Raw genomic sequence first — 24,846 nt, forward strand, 5'->3', positions numbered from 1 at the left:
TTCTAAACTATTCCACTGATCTTCGGCTCTGTTTTAGTTCCAATACCATGTTGATTTTACTACTGTTGCTTTGTAGTATAACTTCATGTCAGGGATTGTGATGCCTTCCGCCTTGCCTTTGATGGTTAGAACTGTCTTTGCTAGTCTAGGTCTCTTCTGGTGCCAGATGAATTTTAGGAGTGATTTCTCGAGTTCTATGAGGTGTGTTGGCGGTATTTTTATCAGGATTGCATTGAATCTGTATAAAAGTTTTTGGAGAATGCCCATTTTCACAATATTTATTCTTCCTATCCATGAGCAAGGGATGTCTTTCCATTTTCTGAGATCATCTTCAATTTCATTTTTCAGTTTATTATAATTTTCATGTATGGGTCTTTCACTTCTTTCATGAGAGTAATTCCTAAATATTTTATCTTTTTGGTTGCTAGTGTGAACGGTGTGGCTTCTCTTATTTCTCTCTCTGTGATTTTGTAGTTAGTGTATTGGAATGCTATTGATTTTTGAGTACTGATTTTATATCCAGCTACATTGCTGAATGTATTTATTATATCTAGGAGTCTTTCAATGGAGTTTTGGGAATCTTCTATATAGAGTATCATGTCATCTGCAAATAATGATAATTTAACTTCTTCTTTTCCTGTCTTTAACCCTTTTATTTATCTCTCTTGTCTAATTGCTCTGGCAGGACTTCTGTCTAAAACATATAAAGAATTAAAAAAATCAGACCCCCAAAATTCAAAGACCCAATCCAAAAATGGGTATCTGAGATGAATAAACAATTTTCAGATGAAGAAATACAAATGGCAAATAAATATATGAAAAAATGTTCATCATCAGTAGTCATTAGAGAAATGCAAATTAAAACCACACTGAGATTTCATCTCACTCTTGAAAGAATGGCCAGGATCAAGAAAACAAAGAACAAGAAATGCTGGAGAGACTTGGGGGAAAAAGGAACTCTCCTGCACTGTTAGTGGGAGTGTAGACTGATGCAACCATTGTGGAGGTCAGTCTGGAGATTTCTCAAAAAGCTGGGATTGGAAGTCCCATTTGTTCCAGCTATTCCACTTCTAGGCATATTCCCAGAAGAACTGAAAGCATCATACCACAGTGATACATGTGCACCCATGTTTATAGGAGCACAATTTGTAATAGCCAGATCTTGGAAACAACCTAAGTGCCCATCAACTGAGGAATGGATAAAAAAGTTGTGGTATTTTTATACAATGAAGTGTTACTCAGCTATAAAGAAGGATCACATTGAGATATTTATAAATAAATGGACACAGCTTTAGATCATACCCATAAGTAAAATAAATCAAACTCACATATATAAATACCGAATAGTTTCCCTAGTGTAAGAAATGATAAGAATACATAAAAGTAAATGATTCCCAGTCATATTGGTTTGAATCCGTATAATGACTTCACTCATTAATTGCAATGGTTTTAACCTGGGTTGTTCGATTTTAGTATCGGTGATAGTACGAACAGCTATTTTCAAGAAAAAAACATATCATAAAAGCTAATGCTGATTTAATATCATCTTGTTTTGAAGTCCCATCAAGCTGTTGTACATCTGTTTCCACAGGTTTTAACATGTATTTTGCTATATTTTACTATATGCGATAGTATAAACAAAATTTTTTACAGGCAAAGAGATAATATAGAAACTGTTGTTCGTTTTCTGTTAGCTGGTTCTAAATACCCTGTAATTCTTTCATTTTCTTGAATGGCTTCACACTGTCTTGATATGCTTGATGCTATAATATATGAAATTATACTCAAATAATGAAAACTAAATTTAAAAATAGCGGGATATATTATAGTAACTTTTTTATTTTCCTATTAACCTGATTTCAACCCCAATGTAGCTCTCCCCATCTTGTTATGTCTGATTTTACTATATTCTATTTACTATATTACTATATTCTATTTTGTTTGATAGTATCAAGTTTGAGGGTATAGACAACCACTTTGAAGGCAATAAGATTTACTATGATGCCCATTATGGTTTGACTATTATCTTCTTTTGAAGTCCTGTAAGGTCTCCAGTGTAAGTTTTATAGGTCTTGTTCTGTACTGTTTTGGTCAATTCTATTATACCGGATGATATAGGCAACTCTTTTTAAAAATAGCAAGAGGCACAATGGTAACCATTTTTGATCACCTGGCATTGTATTTTTGCATCATGTACTATGCCCATCTTTCTGTTCTGACTCTGTTTTGTTTAGTCACGTTTGGTTTTATTCTCTTCAAAAAAACAGTAATAAGAACTGTGGGAGTAATAAAACCCAGAAAGTATAAGTGTTATTGTGAAAAAGAGAGAAAAGGAAGGTGGTCTAAGGAATATAACTGCATGTACGTTTGAGTGTGTAGGATGGAAAATCATATTACTGAGCTTTTGTTGGATCATTGAATGGAACTGTCTGCAATCTCACTGTATGAATGTCCACTTTATATGCTTTAATTTTATAATTTGGACAATTGTGTCTAAGATGACAATATATAACCCATTAACTAGTGATTTCTTACTGTATTTTTTCTTGAAATTCTGTTATTACTTGTATCCTTTTACTGGTTTGTTTTTTTTATTTCCTTTTTTCCCTTTAAATAATAAAAAAAAGAAAATTGTTATCTTTACCTCAATCTGATAAAAGCCACCTATGACAAATCAACAGCCAACATCACACTAAAAGAATAAAAACTTAAAAATTTTCACTTTAAAATCAGAAACAAGACAAGAATGTCCACTATTACTTCTCCTATTCAATATAGTTTTGGAACCCTAGATCAATTAGACAGGAAAGAGAAATAAAAGTAATACAGATAGAAAAAGAAGTTCAATTATTGACATGATACTCCACATAGATAACCCAAAAAACTTCACTAGAAGACTTCTAGATTTAATAACCAAATTCAGTAGTGTAGCTGGATACAAATTCAGTCATTAGAAATCAATATCATTCCTGTACACAAACAACAAACTCACTGAGACAGAATTTAGAGAAACTATATCCTTCACAATGACATGAAAAAAGGAAATATTTAGGAATCAATCTAACAAAAGAAATAAAAGATCTATACATTGGAAATTACAGTACTATGAAAAAGGTGAAGATATATATGTATGTGTGTGTGTGTATTTATATGTATAAGAAGATACGTGCATATATATATTCAATAAGATTCCTTAATGGAATAAGATGAGCAAGACAAATGTTAGAGGTAAAGAATGGAGTCCTGTAAGCACCTCAAAATTATAACAAGCCACTAAAAGAATGAGATTATATTCAAGTAAAGTGAAAAGTGAAAAGGAAAGACAGAGCACAGTTAGTAGGTTATTACTACTTCACACTTCCTTTCACCTAAAAGAGAAGTTGAGAGTTGAATATTTTTAATTTGATACTTTTTGTTCATTTATCTAAAAAAGAATTTGATGTATTTTTGAGACAACTAATGGGCATCCCACAAATAAATGACAAAATAAACAACCACATTTGAATTTGAGTCTAGATTTCAGGGATGATTTGATCTGGAGATAAGTGTGTAGTAAATTTGCATTTACATAAAAAAAACAAGGTAAATAAACCAGGTGCTAATGTCCGAAACACTTGCATCTAAAGATTCAGTGTAACCAAGAAATGAATAAGGAGGAGGGAACCAGTGCAGAAGGAGATAAAGCAGGAAAGGCAACGTGGAATCCCACCCGAGAACAGGACATTTATACAGAAGGGAAGGGAGCAAGCACGCCGAATGTCACTTACAGGTGAAAGGAGAATAAGATGAGGATGGAGACTGTAGCATTAAATATAGCAAGCAGAAGAGTTTTATAAAGTAGTGGAAAATCCATAATTAAAATATACTTACTGGCAATTAAAACACATCAAACAATGAAAATATAAACTAAGTCAGATAGTTTCCTGCCCGGTGAAATACACTAATTAATCTGTATCTACATGCTTAAATTGTTCGGTTCTGACCTGTGTTATTTTGTTGATAGGTCCTCTTTTATCTCAATCCGCCTTCTGTTTTTCTCTTTTTAAAAAATTAATTTATTTCTTTTTATTTTTTTTTAATTAAAGGAAAACTAAATTAAAAATGCGGGATATATTATCATAACTTTAGTGTTTTCCTATTAACCTGATTTGAACCCCTGTATTGTTCTCCACATCTTGTTCTGACTGATTTTACTATATTCTGTTTTATTTAATAGTATCAAGTTTGAGGGTATAGGCAACCACTTTGAAGGCAATAAGATTTGCTATGATGCCCATTCTGGTTTGACTATTATCTTTTTTTGAAGTCCTGTAAGGTCTCCAGTGTAGGTTTTATTGGTCTTGTTCTGTACTGTTTTGTTAAACTCTATCATAAGAGATGATACAGGCAACTCTTTTTAAGATAGCAAGAGGCATAATGGTAACCATTGTTGATATCCTGGTATTCTCTTTTTGCATCATATATTATGTCCATCCTCCTATTCTAACTGACTCTGTTTTGCTTTGTCACATTGGGGTTTTTTGTTTTGTTTTGTTTCATTTCATTTGTTTTGTTTTTTGTTTTTTGGGGGGGTTATTTTTTGTTTGTTTGTTTGTTTGTTTCCTCTTCAAAGAAAAAGTTATAAGAACTGTGGGAGTAATAAAACTCAAAATGTGTAATTGTTATCTAAAAAAGTGAGGAAAAGAAAGTGATATAAAGGATATAACTGCATGTATATTTAAGTGTGTAGGATAGAAAACCATGTTACTGAGTTTTTGTTGGATCATTGGACAGAACTGTCTGCAATCTCACTGTATTAATGCCTACTTTGTATGCTTTAATTTTGTAATCTCGACAACTGTTTCTGAGACGACAATATGTAATCTATTAACTAGTGATTTCTTAATGCATATTTTTTTCTTGTACCCTTTTACTATTTTGTTTTGTTTTGTTTTGTTTTTCTCTTCAAATAAAAAAATCTGTCTACAGAGCAACATTGTAAATATTGTATTGTAAAATGGAAGACTTAATTGTACTATGATGGGAATAATTATATAGAAAGTGAAGAATTGAATTACCATATGCTGAATCTTTCACACAATAGGAGGTGGTATTTACTGTACAAAGGTAAAGGGATTGGTCTCCATACAAATAAAGCTCATCTATGCTAATATGCAGCAAGGCAGAATATACTTATGTGGATGCCACTGAGTACAAAGAAGTAGAAGACTGTTGACTTTCTTTTCATTACACAAACTGTCAGTAGCCTACATAAGCAGTGACTGGGAAACTTTGAAAGCCATAGGAGAGCTAGAAAGTACCCAACAGTGTTCGCTACAAAGACTTTCCAAGGAATGAGTAATTAGTGTGCCCGTGGACTGTTTAATAATGTTCATAGAGATTGCGATAAATACAAAGCAAGTATACTGGTTTCAATGTTAATAAAAGAATGTCATCATGGAGAGTGTTATCCGATGATCTGACAAAATAAAGCAAATAATGTGTACATTGTGTTACAGGCGTAGAGCAATGACTATCAGCTATACTTATAAAGTGTTTATGAATCATAGTGGTTAGTCCTAGTTTTTCCTCTTTCTATTCCTTTCATTACAAGTCTTTGTTTGGAGAATTATTCTAAAGTAATTACACCTATTTACAAACAAGACCTTCACTGTTATATTAAATCTCTAAATGCTGTGTGCTTCCTAATTTGTCTCCTTTACACTTTAAAAATGTTTCTGATTTTGGCTCATTCAGGGAAATTCAAATCAAATTTTTTTATTTTATTAAGAAAGGAAAATTAGTTTAATAGTGTGGAATGAGTGAGAATTTGCTTTCTACAAACCCAATAAATTCAGAACTTGAGTGTTTTTCCACTTTCAGCCTGTGAAAAGTCCGTTTATTTCTACTGCTGTTATAAAACAAGCAGTTAATATCAACTCCTAAAACAAATAGGACTCATTTGTAGTTCAAACTAAATTAGGTAGTGAAAAATGCTAACATTCCGATGTGTTTTGAGAAGTCTAATGAAATTATACAGAATATTCTAGAAAAAGAAGCATATGCATAATATAACAATAAACTCAATTTATATTTGAAGTTTCCCTTATTTGTAAGTCAATATTGTGTTAATCCAAATTTCTTGCTGTTTATCAGTTTCAGGGGAATTGAGTACTTTTTTGAATTAATATCATGATCTTTGAGAGAGCAATAGGGGAAAAAAAACTTTCCACTTTTATTGGCTTTTGAATTGCTAGAATCGTCTTCTAGAGGCAGTTTACATTTTACATTCCTTGTCCTGATCAAGGAATTGGTCAAGACAAGCACAGAAGATGGTAAGTTTTGCATTTATTAAAGATAGGAGAAGAAACATGCTTTGCAGAGAAATCTTGGACCATTTAAAAGTAAGGGAAGGATACCGTCTGCAGCATGAGGATGCACTGCTGTGAAGGCACACAGAAGCAGGCAGCTCAATGGTGACCGTCCTTTCATATCTCCCTCCTCAGGCTGACATCACCTCTAGGCCTTCCTGTCAAATAGTTGCTTGATTTCTCATGAGAAGTCCAAGTGCAGGGCTTTGGGAAATGTTCTGCATGGGTGTGCTGTAGCTTTGCAAATACTGGGCCATACCTATTTTCTCACTCACCCTGTCACACCCTAAACCCCTGCTTCACTTCTGCCTAAGGGACACATAGCCCATAGTTCTTCATGGTGCTGAGGGTATGGACATATCTATCCTCATATATTTCCTGCTGAAAGGGGCTGTAGACTCTGTCTACTGGCATGGTAGGCTCCCCAGCTACCTCAGGGTGCTGTGGGTCACTGGTTGGGTGTAAGAAATAAAAATCTTTTGGAATACAATGAAATCAAGTGTACATAAAATGGTCAAACAGCCAAACAATGACAGCACAAACTGTTCTTTTGGATGAACTACCAGAGACTAGTAGTATAGTTATCTATCTTGCATACATACACCTACATACATTTATGTATGTTATGCCTAAACCTTGTAACCTGAACAACTACTTCTAAGATAACAATACACAACATATTAACTAGTGTTAATTTCCTACTATTTTTTGAACTTCTGTATCATTTCTATCCTTTTTCCTACTTTACTTTTAAAAATAAAAACAAACAAACAAAAAGAGTGTACATAAAGAATTGTTAAGATGTTTATTTGACAGGAAAAACTGACAAATTTGTCAGGAAGGAGACTGTACTGTTAGGTTGAACGTGGAAACACCACCTACAAGAAGGAACAAGTCAGATTTCCTTGATTCCTGTAGAGGCAAAAGTATGGTCAAGAGAGATGTTAGATAAATTATCAAAAAACCTCAGCCTTACCAAGATTACCCATACCAGGAAGTTACTTAAAAACGGGAGTCTCATGATAGGTGTACATTAAAGGTGTGGTGAATTTTGGGTCATTGGCAACTCTCCTTATCTGCACTCAGAGCAATACAGGACTCCTGCTTCAGGTCTTCCAGAAGTTCAGAGGAGTAGATTCTTAGTCCTATGAAATTTTTAGTGATCATTTCTGTGTTGGGGTTTTTACATCTTCCACTGAATCCCATAATGTTTATTCCAGAACTGGGAATAAGGCAAGAGAATGAGGAGCAGTCATGATGGTGATCTTGGAATGATAGAGTGTCTTTAAGAGTTGTAGAATTTCCTGCTGTGTTTTATATAGATGATTGTGTATTAGCCATCAGGCCCCTTTTCTGATAGTTATATGAGTATGTAGCAATAGAAAGCCATATTTGGAAACTGTATAGATATTTAATATAAAAGCCTGAATAAGAAGGTATAAGCTCCATCTTTTGAGGGGAGTTCCCTGAGGAAAGTGAGTCTCAATGACCTCTGGCCCACCGTTCTTGGATAAAGCCACTTCCATCAGTGAGCAACACCTTCTCAGTGTCTTGGAGAGCTAGCTCACTGAAGTCCTGTCTGTTTTCAAAGGTCTGGAAAATACCCCTGTTGGTAAAAAGTGGCTCACCTCTGAGCCTGTAGGCATCAAGTGGTAGGATTAAGAGTAATACAATTGTTTGTGGTAAGCTACAGTGTGTCTAGAAGCATGGTCCCATATGTGGTAAACCAGGCCTGGCAACTTTTGTCTCAGGAATAGCCTTGACTTGATAATATGTTGGGATTTCCAGTTTTTGCCCCAAAGTTAGTCTCATAGCTTATGTTAGCCCAGTTATATCTGCAAGTTCTGTTCCAGGTATTCAGTTTTACCATGTAACAAGATATACATATTGGCTAATTAGGTCAGTAAGACTACGTCATTGAGTCCCAAAAGGTAAAATCTGTTTTGGTCCTTGCTGAAATTGTGAAATTACCCCCAATTTTGCTAATAAATCTCTTTCTAGTAAGAGAGTAGGATATGATGGGACAGCACATGGTTAAACATCTGACCTTTGAAGTGACATGTCAGAGCTAGAGAAAAGAAGTTCTGACTAGCTGTCTCCTTGACAGCAATTACGGCTACCGATATGGAACAACTTTTTCCAAAGCTGAAAGTTGAAACAGAAGCCAAATGAATTGCCCAGGATCACCCACAGTTTCTCATAAGAGATAGGGATGTCTGTGGACAGGGCCTTGTGGGTTGGCCTGGGTCCCTTCAGTCCTTTTCATCAGAGCAGGAAGTGAGCATTTGAGCAGACCCAGCCCCTCTGGAAGCTGGGACAGTCAACCCTACAGTTCCAAGAGTCAGCCTTGTCAGCTGTCTGAGGAGCAGCCCCAAGGCAGTGGCTTTGCACAGTTATATGCCTCATGCCCATTTTTCTTGCAAGGCCTTGATTGGCCCTGGATTTTTACCTTAGGTAGCTTGAGTTACAACAAAGACTCCTTCTCTGAGAATATTTTGCATAACAAAATCACAGTGAGGATACTGTATGGTTCAAAGTAAAATTAACCTCTAGGGTTACAAGTATTGCCATTTGGCTAATATTGGTGCAATAGGAAATAGAGGCATGTGGCAAGGATATAGGGCTAGCATCAGTACCTAAAAGGCTCTCCTATAACTTCTAACGTATGAATACCAATGATACTTGGAAAGGAATGTGAGGATTGGTCTAGATGCCCTGGCCACCCAGCTATGCCTCTGATGCCTATCCTTATTTAATGGACTGGACAATGTGAATTACAGTGTAATCTTAAATTGCCATTTTTCTTATAGTAAACTTGATATCCTGACTATTAGGCCTGGCCTTCTTCAGTGCAATTCTAGAAGTACTTTTGATGCATTTTCATTCTCTGTACTGACTCTTGAGGACCCAAAGCCTATCTGACTGCCTATTAATTTTTATCTAATTTTGCTGTGTATAATATGTTCAAATTATAAACTACATTATATCAAAATTAAACTTTCTTATTATTACTCTTAAAGGATAGTTTATGACCTAGTTAAAACTATTAAGTTAAAACAAAATGTCTCTCACAAATACATACATATATGCCTTCAAGCTTGCATACATATATGAAATAAAATAGGAATAAAATAAAATAATGTTATTATTTTGAATCATTACTCGACAGGTTAGAGGCAATGGTTTGCCTATGATATCTGTTATAGGTTACTAAAAGTATGTAAAATATGTAATAACTACAAAAAAGCAATGTGTTGGAATTAAAAACCTCATGGGATGCTTTTCCAACACGTGTTCTTCAAATTCTATCTGAATAAAGTGTAATTTAAGTGACTGCTCTCAAAAATTTCAGGTATCTAACTATGCTGGCTGAGTTTACTTTTTTTGTTCTTGTGGTTTATAAAAGTCTTGCTAGCTTGACTTCTGAAAACATTATTCTAAATCATGTGTCACTCTCCACTTAAGCCAAAGCCCAGAGAACTTTCCCCAAACATATAACTTGATATGTGAAAAGGTGGTTAAAGGAATTTGAAGTCTTTTCCCAAAATAAAAAATGAACTTGCATCTTGTACCACACATCAGAGCTGTTCTCTCTTTTTATTTATTTTCTAATAAATCCTAATTAATGTGCTCCAACCCTGACATAGATTAAGCAGACCATCTGGGATAAACTTCATGTATATTTGTAAGGTCTACTGAGAGAAAGTCATAAATAACTTTCAAACTATGACTCTTATGTGTTACCTGTGTTTCCTGTACAATAACATTCCAGACAGAGATGATTATTGTAACTGACCATACTAATACCTGCCCTTCTAGTATATAAGAAAGCAGAAGCTGTACTTTAATTTCTGACCTTATACACTCTCAGAGATCCTGGAAGGCGTGGGGGGCTAAACAGCAGTAAAGTCTCTGGGCTGTGTTGCAGCCATAAGCCACAGAATATTAACTCTGGCAGTTTAAGCAAGGTAGCAGACTTCTCTGCGCTTTTGTGGAGGGTAATTTAGATTGAGTGAGATAACAATAGTAACTGGCTACATTTTAACCTACAAATTATTATTTTGCATAATGTCTAAGTTGCTCCTATAGAACCTGTCATGTGTAAGGTGCTCAGTTACATTCGGTCAATCCTCCAGTTGAATCCACCCACAAAGAGCAGCTACTTCTGCATTTTAATTAATGCATGCTTGTGCCACATAATGAATACAACCATTTATAAATGTATGTATCACATCTTAATTCTTTTATTTCCTCTCCTCTGGATCCTCTCTCATTTACAAAAGGTTCCTCTGTTTCCTATCATCTGTCTTTTATTTTGGCCTTTAAATTACGTGCTTTGAGTTTCTCATACAAGAGAGGGCATGCGGCATTTAACTTTTTGTGCCTAATTTGTTCCACTAAGCAGTATGTCTTCACGGTGCATCTGTTTTCCTACAAATGACTCAAAGTTAACCTTCCTTTTGTCTTTTGGTTCCCCTTTTATATCCTAAAGATCTACTTCACTATTTCCTGTCACTATCTTTTATTTTGGTCTTTATTTATATTTTGAGTTTTTCATATGAGAGGAACCACATGATAATTAAGCTGATTTATTTCACTTCACATTATGGTTTCAAGCCACATCCATTTTCTTACGAATGACTCAACTCTATCCTTGCTGGCTGCATAGTACTTCATTATGCATAATGCCACATTTTCTTTACCCATTCATCTGCTGGTGGACATATAGGTTGCTTGCAAGATTTAGCCCTTGTAACTGTTCTACTATAAACATAGATATTCATATATTGCTATAACAGTATGTCTTTATCCCTTTTGGTAACATACACATGGAAAATACCTGTGTCAAATGGAATTTCTAGCTTTACTTTTGGTCCTAGTTCTCTCTTCTACAAATAATGTAGAATTCCTTTTCCACACAGTCATGCCAGCATTTGTTATTAATTGATTTCTTGATAATGGCCTTTCTTTCTTGACAGGATAGAGTCTCAGTGCTGTTTTAATTTACATTTCTCTAAGCATCTCTTCATTTTAGTTGCCCATTTCTTTGATTGGCTTTTTTATTTTGGAGGTCTAAGTTTTTGAATACTTTAGATATTCTATATATTAGTCCTTTGCTGGAGGAACAGCTGGCAATTTTTTCCATTCTGTAAGTTATCTCATCATTCCGTTGGTTGATTACTTTGTTGTACAGATTTTAAAATTTTATATAATCTCATTCTTTGATTTTTGTTACTTTTTCTTTTTTATTTTAAAAAGTAAGCAGAAAAAAGGATCCAAGCAATACAGAATATCAAAGCAATAGTAGGAAATTAATACTAGTTAATATATTGCATATTATCTTAGAAGCAGTTGTTCAGGTTACAAGATTTAGGCATAAAAATTATCAAAAAATGGAAATACATATATATCAATTATGTACATTAACATTTGTTAAAACAATTTCACCCATTTACCGATGCCCCATAAATACACTCCTATACTATTAATTAGTAGTCTGGGGTGTGATAGGAGGAAAAAGGAAGTCAGAAATAAAGGACACATATCAGTGCAAAATAGTGAACAAACATCAATGGTTGACTTTTCAGGTTATTCCTCAGTAAATGTTGGATTTTATCAAATACTTTCTCCATGTACATTCAGATGATTATTTGACTTTTTTCCTGCTTGTTTAGGAAATGTATTACATTTATTGATTTGCCTATGTTGAACCACCCTTCCATTCATGGGATGCAGCCTACTTGTGCATGACACATGATCTTTCTAATGATTTGTTGCATTCTGTTTACCAACACCTTGTTGAGAATTTTTGCTTCTTTGTTCATTATTTGTGGAATTGTTTTTAATAGCTAAAGTGAAAGGGCAGTGTTGAGAGAGTTGGAGGGAATATTTTTGGGATCCAGAGAAGAAATGCAAAGAAAAGAAAGTATAATTGAAAAATTAGGGAAACTGTGAGAATGGCAAAATTTGTTAGTATCTTTGCATCTTATTTTTGAATATTTTGCACATGATTTTGTTGAGGTTTACACTGACTTCACTATGAAAGGTACTATCAAGATTAAATCACCATATAATTCGTCTTCTTCTTCTTCTTCTTCTTCTTCTTCTTCTTCTTCTTCTTCTTCTTCTTCTTTGCACATATACAAATATAAATTGTGAAATTCTGGGTGAGAGGAGAAAAAGAAGAAAAGGGAAAAGAAGAGAAGGAAAAATACACATAAAGGGGCTTACAGGGTTTAAAAACACAAAGCACCACATAGCAGTCCTATTTATACTGCAGTCTGAGGTCAGGTGAGGTTCTCCACCCGAGCCCCCACTTTTACAACCCCCGTACCACATTCGTACGTCTAGGAGCTGTGACTTCTAGGGCGGACCCACACTGAGCCTTGGCCTGGCTTTCTCTGGCTCCCCTTCCCACCTCTGGACATGGCTGTGACCACAAGTTACCTTCCCAGCACACTGTCAGCTCCTGTAGGCTCTGAGCTGGCCCCTTCTGTGACTTACCCAACTGCTTGCCTGTGAGAAAAGTAGTCTGTGGATCCATAAGGCTCCGAGCCTACCTTCGCACTGCAAGGCTTGCTTGTGCCCTCTTAGGCTTTCCCTTCCTCTGTTGTCTGGGTGGGGGAGTGATTGGATTAGTACCCAATTTTCTGCTGATTTCCCCAGGGCCCTCTTTGTCCCAACTCTTCCCTGCATGACAAATGCCACAGCTGTTCCTGTATCCTTCTTCCACAAGCATTCTGCCAGTAGTTCCAGTCCTGGGCAGCTTTCTCTGATTACCCTCCCCACACCATCACCCTATTTGCAAGGGCAGAGAAGCCTCAGGACCTGCTGAGTTCTTTAGCTTCTAATGGAGGATGATGGGGGCCCCCAGGGTAGGCACCTGGTGGGCAGTGGACAGTGAGGATGACCCATGGGCATGAGGTATCTGGAATCGGCAAGTGCCTGTTCCAGCTCCAGTCTGGACTCTTCTCCCAAGACTCTTTATGCTTCCAGAAGTTCCTTGTTCATGTAGCCTCTGGGCTGCATTCTTCTGAGTAGTTAAGCCACAGTCTCTAGGTCCATGAGGAGGGTGAACTGCCTGTCTTTCACTTCAAGGGCCCACTGGTACCCTCTCCTGCATCGTTCCCTGGCTTTCTATGTCTCTGACACACTAGCATGTGAATCTCTGCCTCAAAGGTTATCCTTCCAGGGAGCAAAGCAAAAAGGTTTTCCTTTTGTAGCAGCCCGGCTGTGCTATGTACAAGTTCCCTCCCTCAAAGCACTCTTCTCTCACCAGGTGGCATATGCTGGAGAAGTGCCGTGGTCCATGAGTGGTACCCGTTACCCCCTAAATCTCCCTGATACTGGGCTTGAATCTGGTGAATCTTTCCTTCTGCTTCCTGTGTCTGGCTCTTTACTCGGCTTTTACTGCTGCAAGTCTCAGAGTCACTCTCTTTTGTCTCTGCCATCTAGTTGGCCATTTTATTTTTAAATGGACTAAAATATTGTCAAACCTGAGAACAAATTTCAGTGTCCATTGGAAATGGACAGCCATATAACTGTCATTCTGCTCAGCAAGTCATCCTTATGCTCACGGCCCAATACACCATGACAGGATCATACAGGTGAAAAGAAAATATAAAATATGTACCAGAGTGACTGAACCAATCTGCTAGCCAGTTCACTATCCAGCAGGACATTTCTATTTTAAATCTTTATTACTTCTATTTGTGTATCAGTTTTAATCCACTGAAACAATGAATTTTGACTTTTTTTTAATTTTTAACGTCACATTTTCTTGTTTTATGAACAGAAGCGGCATTATATTATAGAAAAAGACTTGGTCCAAATTATAAAATATATACTTTATACTTCCTATTGTGTCAATCACTATGTGATATTGGGAATAATTAAACTTTCACTTATCTACTTGAAAACACTATGAAGTTACATTATAAAGCTGCAAGACTGCATGATCCCAAAAATACTTCCCACTAACAAACTATTTCTTGGTTACTTTCTGTTGTCATTAACACAGGTACTTGTGACTTCTTCATCTTTAGACAACATAAAACTTGCAAACATTTCCATTGTCAACTACCTGACAACCAAAGAAAAGTAATTTCAAAGCATTGAGTATTGCCATTAGTTTTAGAGTTATTATGGCCTTGATTCTTCACTTGGTTTACTATTTATCTGAAATATAAATTATAGAAATATGAACTTCAAGGTGTCAGGGTTTCCTATACCTAACACTCTAGTATGCAATACAGTTTATTATAATAAACACAGTGGTGAGGTATAAATATCCCTCCTCATGGATACAGATAAGATGGCTTTTGAACTGTCCTTGTATTTGCCTTACGTAAGCGTGTATAATTAGAAATTCATGAAATCATAAGATGAAATAATCAGATTATTTTGCCTTAAATATCTCATGTACACTTGAACTTTACAGAGTTATTGCTTAAAAAAATACTTTCAGCTTCTTTTCTCTGGAATTTCTAAAGTCCTTATTTCACTCCACAATAAGCAGAAACTCCTTTTTCTCAGTGTATGAAAATTATTATGAATGAGAATTTACAAATGATCATAGCTTGAGTATTGTTATCCTACACTGCATATGACCATATGCAGTGAGTCCTTTTCCACTGCAAACAAAGAAAGAAAAGATATGCTGTGAGCTTATAATGTTTGTTTGAACTTCAAGTTATTCATTTATTAAATATGGATTCCTTGTATACACATTAACATATTCAAGACATACCTATGCCTCCTGTGTACCAGACATTCTGATAGGTACAGGGGATAGAAAGTGAACATACTTGGTTCATACCTCCTGGAATTTATGACCTAATCAGGGAGAAACACGAATTGATTGTGATTATAACGCAAGTGCCACATCACAGAGATGTGTCATGGCTTTGAGAACACAGAGGAAGCAAATCATATTAAGATAAAATCTTTTAAAAGCTATCCATCATTCAATAGTATTTGTATCTTTACCACTTCCATTTATTGTTGTTTATAAGTTCTTTAAGAGAGCTTTTTTATATGCAGTGTAATGCCTATAACACAATGTCACAAACATGCAAACTTAAAAAAACAATATGTTTGATGAATATTTTATATTGAAAGCCTTAGGTAAGTTATTTTGCTGGCTGAAAGAAAAAATAAAATTTTAGTTTATTTTATCCATTAAATGAAAATTATAAAAGTGGCAGTGAGAGAAGAAAGGTTCTCAGAGGGAACAACAGAAAAATATGTTTTCAGAAATTGAAGGTCAAACAGGCAAATTAGATCAGAGAAAATTAGTTTCTTAATCTCATGAAGTCAAATTTGCCTATTGAGCAAAGAGTTTATGACAAAATAATTGTCCAGTAATTACTCTAAAAGATGGAGCAAAATCAAATTAAAATGGAACCAAGTGCTTTTTCATCGTGGCCAGTGACAAATAATGACATGAATGCTGCAAAATGCCACTTTCTTTTTGTGAGAGGTGACCTTTTTGCTTGATGATTAAGTGATTAGATGGCCCTATGTAAAAATTCCTGCAACTCTGTCTCTCAGAGAAATGCAGAGATTTTATTGCGATTCCTACATGTAGCAACTTCACATTCAAAAATTAAAATGTTACATATCTTAGCCCATACATATGTGTTGCATTTATTAAAGTTTATATTTACTGAGTGCTTGCTATGTGCCAGAGACTAGGTGATACATGTGTATCAGTTCATTTTACGCAAGTCTAGCAGGTATCCATTGTCTCAGGTTTTAGATGAACAACTGAGAAATGGAGAGGTTGCCCAAATGTCACAAACAACCAGCAGTTACCAGAGGACTTGAAACCAACCACACAGTACTCGAAATTCTGTCAATGACAGGACACTGATCCATGTGCCACCCATGGTCTGGAAACCAGGGTGTGGTCTTCTGGTTTGTATTTCTCAAGGAAAGAATCTTGCACTAATCTCACACAGCTAAAAGTAAAAGCAATCTATTATTTGATTCATAATTGAATACATAGTGAATAGATAGATTTACTTACCTTTTAAATTATTATCTTCATACCACTATTTTTAAAGTTACAGAAAGTCAAATCAGCATTCCTAGAAAGATCAGTTGATGTCTTGCAGCTCAGAGGGAAGGCATTTAGGATTTGCTTCTCCCTCCCAACCTCAGAAAAGCAGACTTTATTAGTGCATCTGTAAACAAGAAGTCTCATTAATATACACAACCGATAGCTGAGTGGTAAGTTCATTCAGAAAGTAAGATAAGACTTTGCATTTACATCATGGATATAAGATTGCATGCTAAACAATACAATAATGTAAGTGTTAAGATAAACATTCCTGATAAGAATGTATATTTGAAGCCTTCCATATGAGGCTGTATTAATCTGCTCAGGCTATTACTGCAAAACACTACAGAATAGGTGGCTTACACAACAGAAATTTATTTGAAAATCTTGATACTATAAACCAGTTTGGAAAAAGACAAATCATGAAAATTAACTCAAGTAATACAACAGTGTCAAATATAGAGATAAAAGAAACTGGAAATGTTATCAAGTAACTAAAACAAAAGATCAGGGGCAGTTGCTTTAAATTCTCATGGAAAGTTAATCCTTATGCTATAAAAGCTTCTCAGTAATGCTGTCTGCTATGTAAAGTACATATTGATTATATTTATTTTACACTTACATTATTATTATTATTATTATTATTATTATTATTATTTTATTTTTATTTTTATTTTTTTTGTAGCAGGGATTGAACTCACAACTTTGCACTTGCCAGGCAGGCGCTTCCACCACTAAGCTAAATCCCTGGCCCTTGCACTTACAGTTTTTAAGATCTTTGTAATACCATATTAAAAACTTAAGAGAGTTCCCACAACAGAAAAATATGTTCAGGTTTGCAAAAATGACCTTTTCTGAACCGTTATGCAAACGTACCTGAATGAATAGTGTCACTAACTTGTATAGATATGTAAATGCTATGTTCATAATTTATGGAAGGTTTAAATAAAATATATTAGTATAATATGTACAGAAGATCCAATAACAAAAATTAAAGAATATAAAATATCTAATCAAGTTAAGTAGAAAAGTGGAACTAATACTTGATTTAAGAATAGAATATGAATTAGTCCTCTTAACATGACAATAGTATCTATTTTACACATAACCAACCATAACACAGTTATTACAAACAGAAAGTGTCGAAGATATTGGTCATCATTTTTATTTAACTTTATTCCAGAATTTCTAAACTAATAATAACAATAATAATAAATTTAACTTATTGAAAAGAATACATAAAAGCTTATTACAAAGCCTATTCTTATAAACTTGGAGACTCAATAAGCAAACACAAACTTTTAAAATCAAGAGGAGTTCCAAAAAGGTAAGTTCCAAAATATAAAAATAGAGAATTAACAGTTTTGCTCTACTTCAGAACTAGTCAGGGTGTAAGAAAGAATCAAAGATGCAGTGCACAGAGGCAACGAGGACAACAAATGTAAAATGCTTGGAAAAGTACATTCTGTGTTGTTAACCACAACCTCTTACTCATAGATATGACAATTTCAAGGGCTTCATTATTATTTGATACATAGTTTTCCCCAAATAAATATATATGCATATTTATTCAAAATACTAACTTGACTGCTTTTTGAAATTGGACTTCATAGATGAAAGTCTAAAGTTATGTGGAAAAACAAACAAGTTATTTACTATGTTATTGAAGAAAATAATTAAAAGGAAAAATTGATGTAAAAACATACCATATCTTTTAGGCATGAGCTGAGACATAAACGGGGCATAACAGATAAATAGAATAGACTAGGCACCTTTATAAAACCTTAGAGATATTCATGAAAGTGATAAACCCTTGTAATGTAATTAACCAAAGGGAAGATTGTGCTATATTGTTGGAAAGCACTGACAAGGTAGTTAAAAAATAAATTAAGCGTTCCTTATTGTATATTGAGTACGACAGTAATCTCAAAGAATTAAAAATCTGATATAAAAACAATCACAGTTAAAAGTTAGACTAACACAAATTAAGCAAAAATGCAAAGAGACAAAGTAAAATAAGATGTATGGTAGTCGACTACATTAATTTAATAACTTTTGTATACCAAACCTAACAAAAACCTCAAAAATTTTTCTCAAAATCTTTGAAACAAATAGGTAATTGAAAAAACTATCACTGATAAGTATAATTGAATTGACAAAATCTCTTCAATTCAAAAATTTAAATAGCTTTTGCATTTTTTGAAATAGACGAATGGGAAATTCATTTATAAATAAATATCAGTGGTGAATAAACAAGCTCACTTTACTAATCAAACTGACAAATTTAATCACATAATACATATCAGGTGCATTAAAAAGACACATACATCTTAAAAGATAAGAAAGTGTTCTAGAGGATGGAAGAAATCGGAGACTAATAAGGAAGTCTTTTCTCCCCAGGATCACTCAAACAATATTTTTTTTGCAATGATGAAATGTGAAGAAAACAAGGAAAACCAGGGCAACGTCAGGTATTAAAGTTGTAGCTCATTGTAGCAGTACAGGAAATAGGTGATTCAGGTGTTATTGGGACATAGAGCTAAATAGGATGAAGGAAAAGAGTGAACTTTAATAAATAAGACAATATCTCAATTACTAATTGTACTAATTGTAATCCTACTACAAGTAGGCCTAAAGGAGTTGAAGAAATACTGATTTTCAGGTGAAGCGCAGGGCTGGAATGTGGTTGTTTAGGGCAACAGACAAGAAGAAGGATGGCGTTAGGGAGGATAGAGGGCTTTCAATAACAGAGGAAATGATCTTCTTAAACCCTGACGGAAAACAATCAGGAGAAGCATAGAAGTTGAAGCCATAGGAAAAATGAGGCTAACTTATGAAATGAGGTCACTTATTTTTTTTCCAGGATTTGATGAGGTGGAACAGCCTTAGATATGAGGACGTCTTCTCCCCTGTGGCATAGGGAAGGAAACAAGAATTTCTCTGTGGATGTGTTCTCTTTTTGTTCCTCCATTCTCCTTATTATGCTTGTAAAATCTGATGCATTTTATAGGTATTTAACTACTTAGGAAATAATAATCAAAAGATTGCTGATTAGAAATGAAGCCAGAGTAAGAAGATGCTATGACTTGTATCTAGGTGTCTATCCAAAGCCTCATGTACACATACGTAGCACATTTTGGAAGTGGCTAGATCTAGGGAATGTCAGTATGGATTAATGGTATGTGATCACTACACTGATCTAGCACACTTGTGAGCGGGCATAATGGAAGGCCCATCCTGGGTGTGGGTGACACCAACCAGTAAGCCTGTAGCCCAGATGGAATTTCAGGGAAGGCAGGCTTTGGTGCCGCTGCTTTCTGCCTGCCCTGCCGTTGAGTATTTCTCTTCTGAGATGCCACTGTGCCATACTGCCCTGCCTTACAGCCAGCAGACAAACTTAGAGCTAAAGTAAACTTTTCCTCCCTTAACTCTGGGAGTCTAATCAATGAAAAAGTAGCCAGGACAGAGGGTTAGATGGCCCTTGGGAATGTTGTGTTCAAGATGTGGAGAAGAAGCCAGTGGAGCTAAATGAGTGTCTAAGACTAACAGTTTCTCTCTCTTAGGTGTTTTAGCTGCTGAACACTCTCTTTCTCTTTTTTTCTAGTAATACCATTTTTCCTAAGAATGTTAATTAGTTTGTCTTTAGCTCACTCAACTATAAGTTGCTTAAACTTGCTTTTCTCTTAACATTCCTTTAGCAACTTTATCATATTACTTCAGATTTTTGGTTTTTCATTTTTATTCATAGTTTAGTCCTTAGTGGTTTGTCTTTCTATTGTATATTTAACTTGAAGTTTCAGAAGTTCCTTGTTAGCTACAGTGATATGTTTTTATTTAACCTCAGCAAACCTGGCAGTAATTAGTTTCACATGAGTTCAAAAGATGATCAGGCTACAAAATTTGGTCTGATGCAGAAATCATGGTCATAACAACGCTCCATCTAATATGGTGTGCATCTTTATAGGTAAATTCTCTCTCTTTTACGCCTTCAGGGTTCTGAGAACTCATTACCTTTTGGTGCAAATGGTGTTTATTTTGTAAATCTATTATTAAGCATTCTCCAAAGACACAAAACTAATAGGACAGAATTTGGTGATATACAAACAGAATATCTATATAGAAAAAGTGTTTATAGCTATATAAAGAAGGCATACTATATGCCCTTCACATAGGAAGTTATTATAAGTTATTGGCTTACCTGATTATGGAGACTAAGAAATTGAATATTCTGCCCTCTGCATACTGAAGACCCAGGAAAACTGATGGTAGAAATAAAGGGATGAGAAGTGGGGAAATAACAATAAGGATTTCATTCTAAGTCTGAAGACTTAAAAGCCAGGAGCACAGAAGGCAGAAGATTGATGTTCCACTTCAGCTGGTCTGTCAGAGAGCGAATTTAGACTTCCTCGGCCTCTTTAGTCTACTCGGGCTCTGATTGTAGTAATGATGCTCAGACACATTAGGGAAGCTCAGTTGCTTTACTCCTTCCACCAAATCTCATAATAATCTGTCCGAGAAAGCACAGGCACATCTGGAAATACTGTTCTACCATCTGTTTGATATCTCATGGCCTGAACAGGTTGACACATACATTCAACCATCATATACAGAAAAGACAAGAATGTTATATCAGGGAAAATCATAGATGAAATCCAAGAGAGACAAAGCAATCAGTTTACTGTGACTCAGCACCTTGCCTTATAAAGTGGACAGAAACATCTATTATTACCATACAGAGGATAAAAAATCAAAGAAAAATATTCTAAGAGAAATGTTGTGCCTTAATAGATTTAAAGCGTCATGGTCCCTGAATGAAGTATCTAGTTTTATATCAGTAACACAATCCCACAAATTTTGGAACCAAGAATAGTAATGCCCACAAAAAAGCTCTGTAGAATTTGAAGTTTCAGAGGAATCTTTGAACCTGAGATGATAAATATACAGTTTTATAGTTGCCATATAATTTGTCAGATAGTAGTTAAAGTATAAAACTTTTGTTTTAAATCTTCTAAGCTGTTTTGAACAAACATGCAGAAAATCAAAGAAGCAGGAGCAAAACCAACTGAAAACAAAAAATCAACTTATGCAATTTAAAACGTTAGAACAACAGTATAGTACTCAGAAAACATTGCATAATTCTAGATTAATAGGATGATACTAATACATAAAAATTATATGAATAAAAAATTACAGTCCAAGCCTGAACCTGCCAGGTTATAGATTGGTAATAGTTCCATTAAAAAATACTTTCAAGTTGACACCGCCAAATAAGTGAACTTTGATTTGAATCAGTGAAATGATTAATAAAAAGTGGAGATTATTCTTTAGATCTTTTGGGACTTCATATACTTGATAGTATTTTCTTTTAATTCAGAGACTTTCAGATGTATTTTGAAGAATTTAAATTATCTTCTTTGCATCTTGAAGAGAAAAAAAACAAAGGAAAGGAAAATACCAGTTAAATTTGCTGTTTGGGATGAAGTTTCTTTTCATTTGCGTTTGTTTGGTGCAATAAAACAAAATATAATTGATATTAACAATGAAAGTAGTACAAGGTAATGGAATAGCTCTTGGAACTCAAGGAATGCCTAGAGAACCAAGCCAAAAGGTGGATCAGAATTCACATGTGATCTTTGCAGGCAATCCCACCGTGATAAATCAGTTCCAACATTTTTCAAAGTTGACTTTCTGCTTAAATTTCAACACCACAGAAAAAGTTTGAACAGTGTGACTGCTGAGAGCAACACTGGTTAGGAATTCCAGAATTGCACCCAGGAGAGGACAGGTAATATTCCAAACGCAAACTGGGATGTTAATATCAGAGCAGGTAGAGCAAGGCACTAAAAGAGAGTAAATCGCCTCCAATCGTACATTGCTACTGATACAAAATTTTAAAAGTAGTTTGAAAAAGTAAGTAGTAGCTGCCACCCGCAAATAATCCCTCAGGTAATACATTACAAGATCAGCAGTGTGCTACAATGATTCTATCTTTCAGCTTTAGGTAATATTGAATTTTATTTTATAGTATGTTCTCCCTTTTTCGAATAAATTAAGGTCCACCTGCTCCACTCTCAAAAACAAATGTGCTTCCAGTGAAAACAAAGATTCCTCTGTTTAGCTCAGTTTTCTTAAGACTCTGTACATGTCTATGATTCTTTAACCATTTTTTGTTTTAAGCTAACTTCCATTCTTTAACATTCAGTAAAACATTATAAAAGTGAAACCAGTTAATGGGAAACTAAATAATTTCTATATCTGGTCTTATCAAGCAGTATTTTAAAAGATTGTATTATTATAATACTAATGATATTACTTGGTAGTATTTGAAACAATTAAAGCACAAGTCTGTCCTGCAGTTACAGTTTCCAGGATACAGTGGACTCACTGGGGGCTGAGGTGAGCACTGCAGCAACACTGCTGAGTGTGCTTTAAACTAACTTGATAGATTAGTAGTGCGTGATGTTTTGGGGTTCTTAATAAATTTTAGTTGTAGGGAATGTGTACAAAGGTTCTTGTCAAGGGGATGTCAGTTTGGCTCTAGGAGGCAAATTTTCTGGTAGTTTCTGTTCCAAGCACGACCTACTTAGTAGCTGTCCCTGTTGCTCAGTGATTGACCTCATCAGCAGCGAGAAGTTGAAGGCAGAGGGAACAGAGAGCAAACAAGTGATCCAAAAGTTATGGGAAGCAGAGAAATCGCAAAACCACAGGGAAAGTTAAGATGAATTATGTCAAAACATAATTGTCTTGAGAGCCAATCAAGTGATTAGTAAAGCACACTTCGTTTTTAAAAAGAAGCTTCCACAAACCATTAGAAGAGTCTGCATATATCTATTCAAAATTTTCTCAGACGTTATTAATAATGAGTTACATTTTGAACTTGTAGGAGGTTTTTATGCGTGAGCATTTGCACTAAAATAAATCTATTTTATTATTCCAAATACCTTCCGGCGTATCTGAGTGGTCATGGACATGTGACATTCTGGTGTGGATCTGGCATCTGGCTCCCCCTTCTATAGCGATTTTCCTGTACTCTTCACCAATTGGCTATGAACTGAATATTCTGAAACCAGAAGCTGTACTAAACATCTTTAATCTGTGAGTGTTGGTTATTTCATCCCAGTGACAAAAGTTGACTAATACAAACCTATGGTAGAAAGCACAGTGTTTTCTGCTGAGAGACAAGGTTTTCCTCATTTGGGGAGAATAAAAAAAGCTGTTAAAGTAATATGTACTAGATAGATGCCACCCTGGAGACAATGACAAAGAGGCAAAACCAGATTTTAATCATCTACTTATAGTAATACTTCTAAATCAATATCATAGCAGTTTTTCCATGGAGACAAGTTTGTCAAATGAACAGAGAAAGCAAGTGTGTACACCTTCTTTCATTCACACTTAGTTCATTTTTTGTTTATATAGTTATCTATTACAATATTTTTCACATAACCGAGATTCAGTAAGTCAACCATTTATTTGTACAACATACATAATAGCACTTATTAAGCGTGTACCATATTTTCATGGCAGGGATAGTGGAGTGAAGGAAACAAACGCTCACGGATCTTGCATTCTGCTGGTACCAAGATAATTGTATTCTTTGGCTGCAACCTGCAGAATCAGCGATCATAAAATATATTCCTAAAATGTCCAGATGTAGGACTCAAAGGACTACAGTTTTAAAGTATGCTCTATCACTCACTTATTGTATCATCTGAGGTAATTGCTTAAACCTAAATTGGATTTAGGTTTCTTTACTAATAAAATAGCAATCTAATCAGAGTTAACTGATTAGCTTATTTGTGTAAGTGTGTGTGTAGAGGAAGTGTGAATATAATTTCCAAGATCATTGTTTGGCAATAATGAATACCACATAAGTGTTGAGTATTACTAAGAAAAATTGATCTAAATTGAACAAATAGTCTTTAATTTTAGAGTAAAGCATTGATGCTACAGGAGTCAAAAAATAAAACTTAAGGTACTAAGTGAATGAATTTTTGAGCTTTGTATTACTTATTCAAAGAAAATTGGCGAAGGAAAGAGAAAGTATAACTCAGTGATCTACCTGTTACTTTTCTCTCTGTCCTCAGTACCTACATCTGTAAAGAAGCTGTGATAAAACAACTTTTATTTTCATAGCAACTATTTGAAGATTAAGGAATGATTTGTGTGCAGTGTTTGGCATAAGGCTTGACTATGTGTAATTATTAAATGGTGACTATTACTGTTGTAACCTAATTACATTGAATCAACATTACTTAGATGGAATATTTAAAGGATGGAATTTAAAAATAATTTAGCAGGGGCTGGGGATTTAGCTCAGCGGCATAAGTGCCTGCCTTGCAAGCAGACAGTCATGAGTTCAGTCCCCAGTACCGATTAAAAGGAAAAAGACAAAAAAAAAAAAAAAAAATTAAAATAAAAAAAATAATTTAG

General features: G+C 34.8%; 1 protein-coding gene across 3 annotated transcripts in view; it reads left to right on the plus strand.

Annotated features, from left to right (window-relative positions):
• Fut9 (fucosyltransferase 9) overlaps nucleotides 1-24,846 on the plus strand; it is a 203,195-nt gene that overhangs the window by 164,052 nt on the left and 14,297 nt on the right. Inside the window, exon 1 of one of the 3 annotated variants that reach the window (XM_063233262.1) lies at nucleotides 22,715-23,508. The exons of the other annotated variants lie outside the window; for them this stretch is intronic. The gene's annotated coding sequence lies outside the window, so the exon portion shown is untranslated. Of the gene's footprint in view, nucleotides 1-22,714; nucleotides 23,509-24,846 lie in introns of those variants that run through there. 3 annotated transcript variants of the gene reach the window in all.

The sequence above is a fragment of the Cavia porcellus genome, unplaced genomic scaffold (assembly GCF_034190915.1).
Source record: "Cavia porcellus strain 051 isolate PalLab524CR breed Dunkin Hartley unplaced genomic scaffold, mCavPor4.1 scaffold_22, whole genome shotgun sequence".
NCBI lineage: Eukaryota > Metazoa > Chordata > Mammalia > Rodentia > Caviidae > Cavia > Cavia porcellus.